This window comes from Silurus meridionalis, chromosome 11 (genome assembly GCF_014805685.1).
Source record: "Silurus meridionalis isolate SWU-2019-XX chromosome 11, ASM1480568v1, whole genome shotgun sequence".
NCBI lineage: Eukaryota > Metazoa > Chordata > Actinopteri > Siluriformes > Siluridae > Silurus > Silurus meridionalis.
Window position 1 is genome coordinate 7291680 of NC_060894.1, and position 8321 is coordinate 7300000.

General features: G+C 39.7%; 1 long non-coding RNA gene across 1 annotated transcript in view; it reads left to right on the plus strand.

Annotated features, from left to right (window-relative positions):
• Nucleotides 1-539: 539 nt before the first annotated feature.
• Nucleotides 540-8321, plus strand: part of LOC124393298 — a 46878-nt gene continuing 39096 nt past the window's right edge. The window contains exon 1 of the long non-coding RNA XR_006927308.1: nt 540-1141. This is a non-coding gene — a long non-coding RNA (uncharacterized LOC124393298). The remainder of the gene's footprint in view (nt 1142-8321) is intronic.

The window sequence follows — 8321 nt, forward strand, 5'->3', positions numbered from 1 at the left end:
GTGTAGCAGAAATTCAGTCTGCTTTAGATTTCTCTTCTTTTTTTTCTTTTTCTTTTTAATTTTTTTACAGCAAATGTTCTCATAAAGGATCCTGCTGTGCATTTCATTGGAATTGTTCTTTCACACTGTCATTCATAATCAACACCAAATTATTTCTTTATTACGCTTTATTGTGTTCAATTGTTACATGGTCATATCATCACATTGTGCATATTACTACTTAAATAGGATTTAAATTCAAAGGAGAAAAAAAAGGGGGGAGGGGGTCCTTTAAAGGATTTTTCTTCTCCCGTGTTTTGTGTTAAAGTAGATTCAAAAAGCATGTCTTGTCAAGAGATTTTGCCTGGCTAAACACGACCCCTTCCCCCACTGTAACTTATTCCCCCTCTCTCTTTCCAAACACACACTTGCTGTGTGTGACCTCGAGGTCATGGTGAAGTGACTTTGAGCCTTGTCTAACTGGGCCTCTTTGAGAGCAGCCCTTGCATTCCTGTTCACTCCAACGGGCCATGCAGCGCTTATTATCAGCGCCGGGGAGGAAGTTTCTGCCGGTAGGGATTATGCGTAGTTTCCTCAACCCGGGAGCTTCGGCCTTGTCCCCTCCCACCATCGAAATAGCAGCGATTCCACAAAATGAGCAGGAGGGGAAAAGCAAAGCGCCACAAACTTAAACCTGCTCTTCTCGTCACAAGGGCATTGCTCACCAACCGGGGCACTGGCCAGCGTTTTTTACCTTTTTTTTCTATTATTTGGGAATATATGTGTTATATTTTTGAGTCATTTCTGTAAATTTTCAGTAGGAAACAACCGACGTTTCAGCTATATTCACAGCACCGTTGTACAGAAGTGCATTGTATTGGGACCCGAGTAAGGAAGGAGGGAGCGAGGGAGGAGGAGGAGGAAGAGGAGGAGGGTGCTGGAGAAGCACACAGCTGCACGGCACACAGAAGCCGGTTTCCCAACCCTGACAGCAAGGGAGCGAGTGAACAAGGGGCCTCGCTTCGGCAGCTCTGTCCAGTAGAGAAAATGTCTTTCTTTCATTCTTTAAAAAAAAAAAAAACACTCTGAAATACAGAACGGATGAGGACGAGAAAGAGGATTATTTTTGCTTCTCCGTGACTGGCTACTCTTATCCACTACAGTAAGTACAACTCTCCCGCTCTGTCCCTCGCTCGGCTAAAGTTGCCTGGATGCACCGCGCACACACACACACACACACACACACACTCACACAAACACACACTTACACATACTCGCTCTCACACGCACACAAAGGGCTGTTCTGTTTCAAGCTGGAAAAAAAATCCTCACACCGATGCCTAGGAGTGTCTTGCAAAAGTGTGTGTGCTTTTGTTTACATTTGCTTGCAGTGTACTTGCAGAGAACGAGTGTCGAGTTGTACATGAGTGTTTTTTTCTTCTTCCTCAATCTACCTTATCATTTCTGGCAGGGTTTTGGTGCAGCAAGGGCTTTGTGCTGTTCGAATGCCTCCTGTGCTGCCGGCTCACGGCCCTAAAAGGATGTGTGTGTTTTTACATAGTGAAATGGAGAATCCAATCAGATAGCAACTGATTATAAATCTGCCCGAGGCCTCCACAGCGTGCTTTTTGTACTTTTCCTGCTGTAATACCTTTCACATATATTCTTTCCTGCATTTCACAACTGAACTCAAATATGCACATGATTCAAACTTGGCAATGGATAAGGGGGACTTTTTTCAGAAACATTGCACTGCCTGAGCAGTTGCACAACTAAGTGGTTTCCTTGCTCCTGCAGAGACTTGGACACAGGTTTTCTTTGTAATAGGAAATGTGGTTCGACTTGGCGGTACTTACGGTAAGGTTCGCAGTGTTGCTCTGAATCAGTTCACTTGCATTTGTGCTCTGGATAATTCTGAAGTCGTTTCAGCACAAAAAAAGTAGGGATTTCTATAATGTGTCATCTTCGAGTATTAGAAATTCGACAGGGAAAATATTAAGGCCTAATATACTGCCTACGGGAGTTTTTTATTTTTTATTTTCTTTCAAGTAAGGTAAGTAGGGGCAGTAAACTGCCCTGTAAGATCTTCATCACATTAAAAAAAAAATTTATTAGCTAATAATTATTTACCTGTTTTGTAAGAAAAAAACGAAAAATCGGTTTAACAAATAATAAATGAGGTTTTACTTTGAGAAGTTGAAATCTTAGTAATTAATAATTAAATTTACTGTACTACTTTCGCAGCTCATTTATTTATTTTTTCTCAAATATTTACCTTACAGTATCAGTTTTCCTAACTTTTTACTTTGCCATTATAAATATTGATGGAGTTTAAAATTTGAATTGTCAATAGATTTATTTCAAATAAGATGTTTTATTTGTCCCATTCCTTGCAAATTCTGATTTACTTTATTTTGGACATGATTTTCAAATTATAGAACTTATCATTTGTTTGTTTGTTTGTTTGTTAGTTTTTTGGTAGGTTTTTTATTTGTTTGGTTTTTTTTTTGTTTTTTTTTACAAAGGATTGCAATTTATCTTTTTCAAGCTGCTTATAATTTTTATGTGCCTTTCCAGAAGATGCGGGTGGGGGTTGGGGGGTTGTTATTGGATATAAAACAACAAAAAAAATGTTTTTATCAAGATTTTCTGACATGCAAATGTTTTCCAGAATGTACCTTTTGCAGTTAAACTGGGATACGCCGATCTCTCTCTCTCTCTAGCTCTCACTTTGTACACTCCAGTGAATCTATCTCCCTATTTTAGGTATGTAGGGCACTATCTTCTGAAGTAGCAGAATTGCACAGCTTCTTATCGAGGGCTTATGAAGTCATTGTGGCGAAGGTTTATTTTTGGCCGAGGTCTCTGCTGTTCCCTACTAAAGTGTCTCCGGGCATAAGTTGCGCAGACTTTTCTGAAACATGGCTACTAAGCCCTTCCCTCTCTCACTGTTTACTGTAAGCACACATAGGCACACACACACACACGCATTTTCAAGAGCTTTTCACACAGCTTCCTTCCTTTGAAATGTGCCGTGTTCTCCACGCTGACCCTAATGAGGACTGCTCTAGTTAAGATGTTTTGAGATCTTTGGAGGAAAGGGGCTATGTTTTTGTTTTATGGACAAAATATATATAATGTGTGTGTTTGTCATCTAACGGTTGGTCAGGTGGATGTGGGTTTTTGCTCTCCCCAAGACCCCCCCCCCTCCATCCTAACAGGCGTAACGCAAGGTGCACAGTGTTTCTAACTGTCTCTCAGGCCGTAAATGTGTCGTGTTGCCATTTGCAGGGAAAAAGAGGAAAACCACAATTAGCCACAGTGTTTTATGATCTGTTAGTTTCCAGGTGTCTGGTGGCACATCGAGGAACAGACCCCACACCCCTGCCCCCACCAGCCCCACCCTACACCCCACAGAACGTATTTCTCCAGGTATTACTTTTCCTCATAAGGAAATTATATTGACAGTTTTAAAAGCAGGATCGTTTCTCGGCTTGAAACGATTAAGTGTTTTATGTGAGAACGTTTAAAGAGCTGAAAAGTAGACATAGTAGCATGGTGGCCTCTTTTAGTTTAGGTTAAAAGGTTTTTTTTTTCTCGTAAAATACGGGAATGTACATTTTATTACTTTTTTTTAGTAATTAGAGTTTTATTTGATCTGAAAATCAGTTTTACTTCTGATTCGAATCAGTAGGTGAAATTGTTAAGTAAATGGTAGCCTGTAAAGTTCTTTTGAAAGTTTTGTCACTTTTTGCCAAAAATGCTGTTTGTGTTCAAGGGTCTACAGACACTGCTGTCTCACCCACAGCAGTCTGACAGGCCGCTATTGTTAAAGTTAAGAAAATCAATGTTCAGATAGATTAGACACCCTAATTTTGATGGTTCACATTTTTTCATTCTTCTTCTTCTTCAATTATTATTATTATTATTATTATTATTATTATTATTATTATAATGCTTCTTGTTTTTTCCTATGAAGTGAAATTAGAACAATTTCAAATGTTATATAGAAAAAATTACCTTTGTATGTATTTCAATTTGAAAAAAATATATATCATCCCATTACTGTGTCTCCGGCACAATATGACACTGTTTCAATGACAGATTTCCTCCACTTGTCTATTGTCCGACATGGACGTGCTCTTTCTGTATTTATTTTTGCCTCTTTCTTTCAATTTCTCTCGTTCTGTCTGTTTCTCTCCCACTCTCTCTATCTCTTTCTCTCTCCCTCTAACACACACACACACACACACACACACACACACACAGGGTTTGTTATCAGTGAAATGGCACTAAGGAGCTTTCTCCCCCACACAGTCCCTCACCGGGTGAGCCATAAAAGCGATGATGTCATGTCTGAGCCGGAGACTGTGGCCGTTCACAGTGATCCATTTCTTATTCAGTGCACTTGAATAGCACAAAGCTGAGTGAAAAGGGATTGTGAGAAGGATAGCATCCCCCCAAACAAGTTCAGCGCACACTCTTATCAGTACTAAGACGCTGGACAGGTGTGAATTAAAGGTTAATAATCGAGCGAAGAAAACATTAATAACGTCTGAAAAAAAGCAAGATTTTATTTTTAGTCCAAAATTTTTAATTTTAGCCGTACTTTTCAAAGGAGTGCATGTTCTGTCATTGGGTAACGGCAGTGCCAGAGATGGCAGAAGACTGGCTGTCTGAGCACAGTGGTATTACTTCCTCCTCATTACTAAGCCCACAGCAGGGGCTCATTGGAAGGGCGCGACATGTCTCCTTGTCTTAGAGCCACGGTCCACTCAGAATGACCAGGCATCTCAGTGCTGTCCCTTTGATGGCCAGGCTGACGGGCGGGGAAGCGGTTTTCATTAGGACATCTTCCAGGAGGGTGGGAGAGTGGAGGGGTCAGAGGCTGGCGGTCGAAAGAGTATATGAGGAAAAGAAAGTATGCCAGACACAAAAGGCAAAGGCAAATATTTAGTGTGAGACAATGGCAAGGCACCATGGGGTTAACTTGTCCTATTGTCTGCTCGTAATTGGAGGAGCGGCACAAGGAGAAAGTCACCAGTCAGTGCTGTTAGTAATCCAGGCTTTGGAAGTTGGACTGACTTTGGGGAGCTGTAAAATTGTCTCATCACATTGTCATCATGCTGATCTTAATTTGGTCTCAGTAACTGGGGAGAATAATATCACAGTGTAGGAAATGCAGAAAGCCAAACTAGTAATTTGACAGACAAAACTCTTTTAGTTTATTTGCTACTTTTATTTTTACATTTATTTCTGTAATACTTTCAGTGCAACTGGACCGTAAAAACTCATTTAAAATATAAATTTATGATGCTTATTTTAAAAATAAAGGCGGTTATATAAAATTATATACGATTTAATATATTTAATGTAAAGTATTTCGTTTCAGTCGCTTCTTTCTGACCAGCCGCTACATGCATTACATTTGTTCATGAGTAGGCAAAAAAATATTGTTTTGTGTGATCATATTTTATTAATCGATGCAGTCTAGTAAAGAAATGTCTATATTGTTTTTTTATTTTTTTACTTTATGACTCTAATCATTACAAATTTGTTTTTTATTCAATGCTCACATTTTTCTCCTTTAAAAACTTACACACTTCTGTTTAAGGCACAGAGACAGTTAAAAAAAAACATTAATTAAAAACCGATTTGATTAAATTAAAACAAGTCAACCTCTCGAGTTGAATCGCGAGCAGGAAATCAAAATCTGAATATGTGGCCGAATTTCCGCATGCATTTGCGAGCAGATAAGGCTGAGTCTCATATGACCCTGCCAGACCAGACACTGGGGAGTCTCCTCCTAAGGGAGTTTGTGTGTGTTTGTGTGTTGTGTGCACACAGCTAAAGGGCTCTTGTGAGACAGATTTAGAGGCAATAAAGGGGGATCTGGCAAGTGGAAACTTAATACAGCCTGCTGCTGCTATTGTGTACATGAAGTCTCCAGCTGCAGGAGATAGCAGCGTGTGAAGTAATGAGTTGTCTGGTTTTCATATTGACTGGTCTGTTGCTGTGGTCATGGGGCCTATTAAATTTGCTATTGAGAGTGAAAGGATTATGCAGGCAAAATAAATTAAACGGTGGCAATGAATAGATAGGGGAAGAAGATGAGGCCTCTTACCTCTCAGCATACCTGCTAATCAGATGAATGTTTTCCTCTTGGTGGACAAAATAAAAAGGAGATTGCATCTCAAGGTGTTGCGGTGGTTCGGCTACGAAATGCGTCTCAAAGAACAAAGCTGTTTGTCATTTCGACATATTTGGGAAGTTTTGTCTGGTGTTGTTTGTGGAGTATAAACTCAGATGCGGTTCATATGCTAAACAAATAACAAAAGCACTATGAAAAAATACTGCTGTATAATTAGAAATAGAGTGATGCAAAAGTCTTCTCTGTGAGAGGAAATTAAATCAGAGACCTGGACCTTCCTCAGGGGTGGGGGGTGGGAACGGGTAAGATTTGTGTCTCTGTTTACAACGTCCGCGATTGGTTTCACTTACGCTTGGCCAGAGAAGCGCACATATGCTCGCGCTGGAAGAGCCGACAGTCGAACTGAAAGATCTCAAGCTGGAAATGTCTGCTGTCTGACGTGAGTGGGATGAACTCAGTGCCCTGCTGTTTAGGGATCACGGTGCTTGGGGGGGGTTGTTGGTCTGAGTCCCCAGACTGTGCGGTAATCAGATCGGCTCTTAATGGCTGTCGGGGTCTATTTGAGCCCCCTGGCCCCAGCTACGATGAAAAGCAGTGCATATTGGTTAGCTAGAGTTTCACTCTGACAGCGTCATCTGGGCCTGTGGCAGCGTTTGTGGGCCTTCTTCTGATATGATAGGGCGCTGATGTCATGCCACTATTCTGTGTTCATGTGCCATGCAGACGCTGCTCCGTGGAGGCACACAGGGTCAGTGCTATATCCGATAAAAACTCGAATGACCAGCCAAAGAAAAATAATCGTCATGGCTCTATTTTCATTCCAACGTGCTGGTTTTGACCAACCAAAATTGAGGCATGCTGCTATTTTGGTTGGTTGCAAGCCACTGTGTCATGTTGCTGTTTTTATGTAAAGAAATTAATGTGCTGTGCTGAAGAGGGAGGAGCAACATGAGAGGGGGTGTGAGATCTAAAATCCAAGGCAAATCCAATCCAAGGATTTTCAGATGTTTTTAATCCAAAAATGTGCATGCATCATTGTCAAAGACTGACTTTTTCTGATTTCCGAGGTGCATTTCTTCAACCCGGTTTCGTAGATGTTTTGTCAGTGCTCCACAACACAGACACAGATTCACACAAATACCTCATAAATCCACAAACAACAAAACAAACACAAAGGAAAGAGCAGTAACAGCTTCAGCAGGTTTAATGCTGGTGTGTAGATGAAGGGAAAATGTAGTTTGTTTCAGGAGCGGGTGCAAACCTGGTTATATAGATGCAGGGCTTTATAGGGCTCTCCTGGTTGGTGGAGAAAAAATTGAAATGAGAAACCTCTCTTTTAACATGTTAAACAATAACTGACTTTAATGACTTTTCTGTTCCAAAACTGAGACACTTCACACTCCTTCAGATTCCTTTTTAAAATGATTATTATTATTATTATTATTATTATTATTATTATTATTAGCGTTCATTTTGTTTTAGGTTTTTATTTTTTTTTATTTTTTAAATACACTTCACAGTTAAATTCTTTCACACGAATAAAGCACTTTCATTATAAATATAAGGAAGTGTAAATATAATAAAAATCAATCTTAACCAAATAAAACCAGTTCATTATATGTAAACATTTTCAGCAATTTTTAACCAATTTCCCTCTTTTCTGTTCGTTACAGGATCAGATACAGGATATCCAATCAGTTATTGTTGGTATAGGCTGGATTATGAGTACCAGATTGTGGTTTTTCAAATAATAACTCAGATGCTAATTAGTGTAAAAGTGAGCATTCATATCTACTACAAAAATCTTTTTTTAGAATGAAATGTGACAAGCAGCTGATATAATGTTTATATAATGTAGATTTTGGCTTTTTTTATTTTTTTATTTTTTTTATTTGAGCAGTTGTATGTTTTTAAATAATTAGGCATTTCGAACTGTGATAGGAAAATATTTTTGCTGTGCATTCTGACAGCCAGCTGCTCATTTCTACCGCTAAGAGTTGATATATACAATCTGCACCCAAGACCTCACGGTGTGTTGCGATGAAAACGTCACTGCATCATTCGGATCTGCACCGATTCGATTGGATCGCAACGACAGCACGCCCAAACCACACCTCTTAACAGGACGCCAAATCAAACCCATTTTTAATGTGTCATGTTATAGCCTGCACTGCGTTCACGATGATCCACA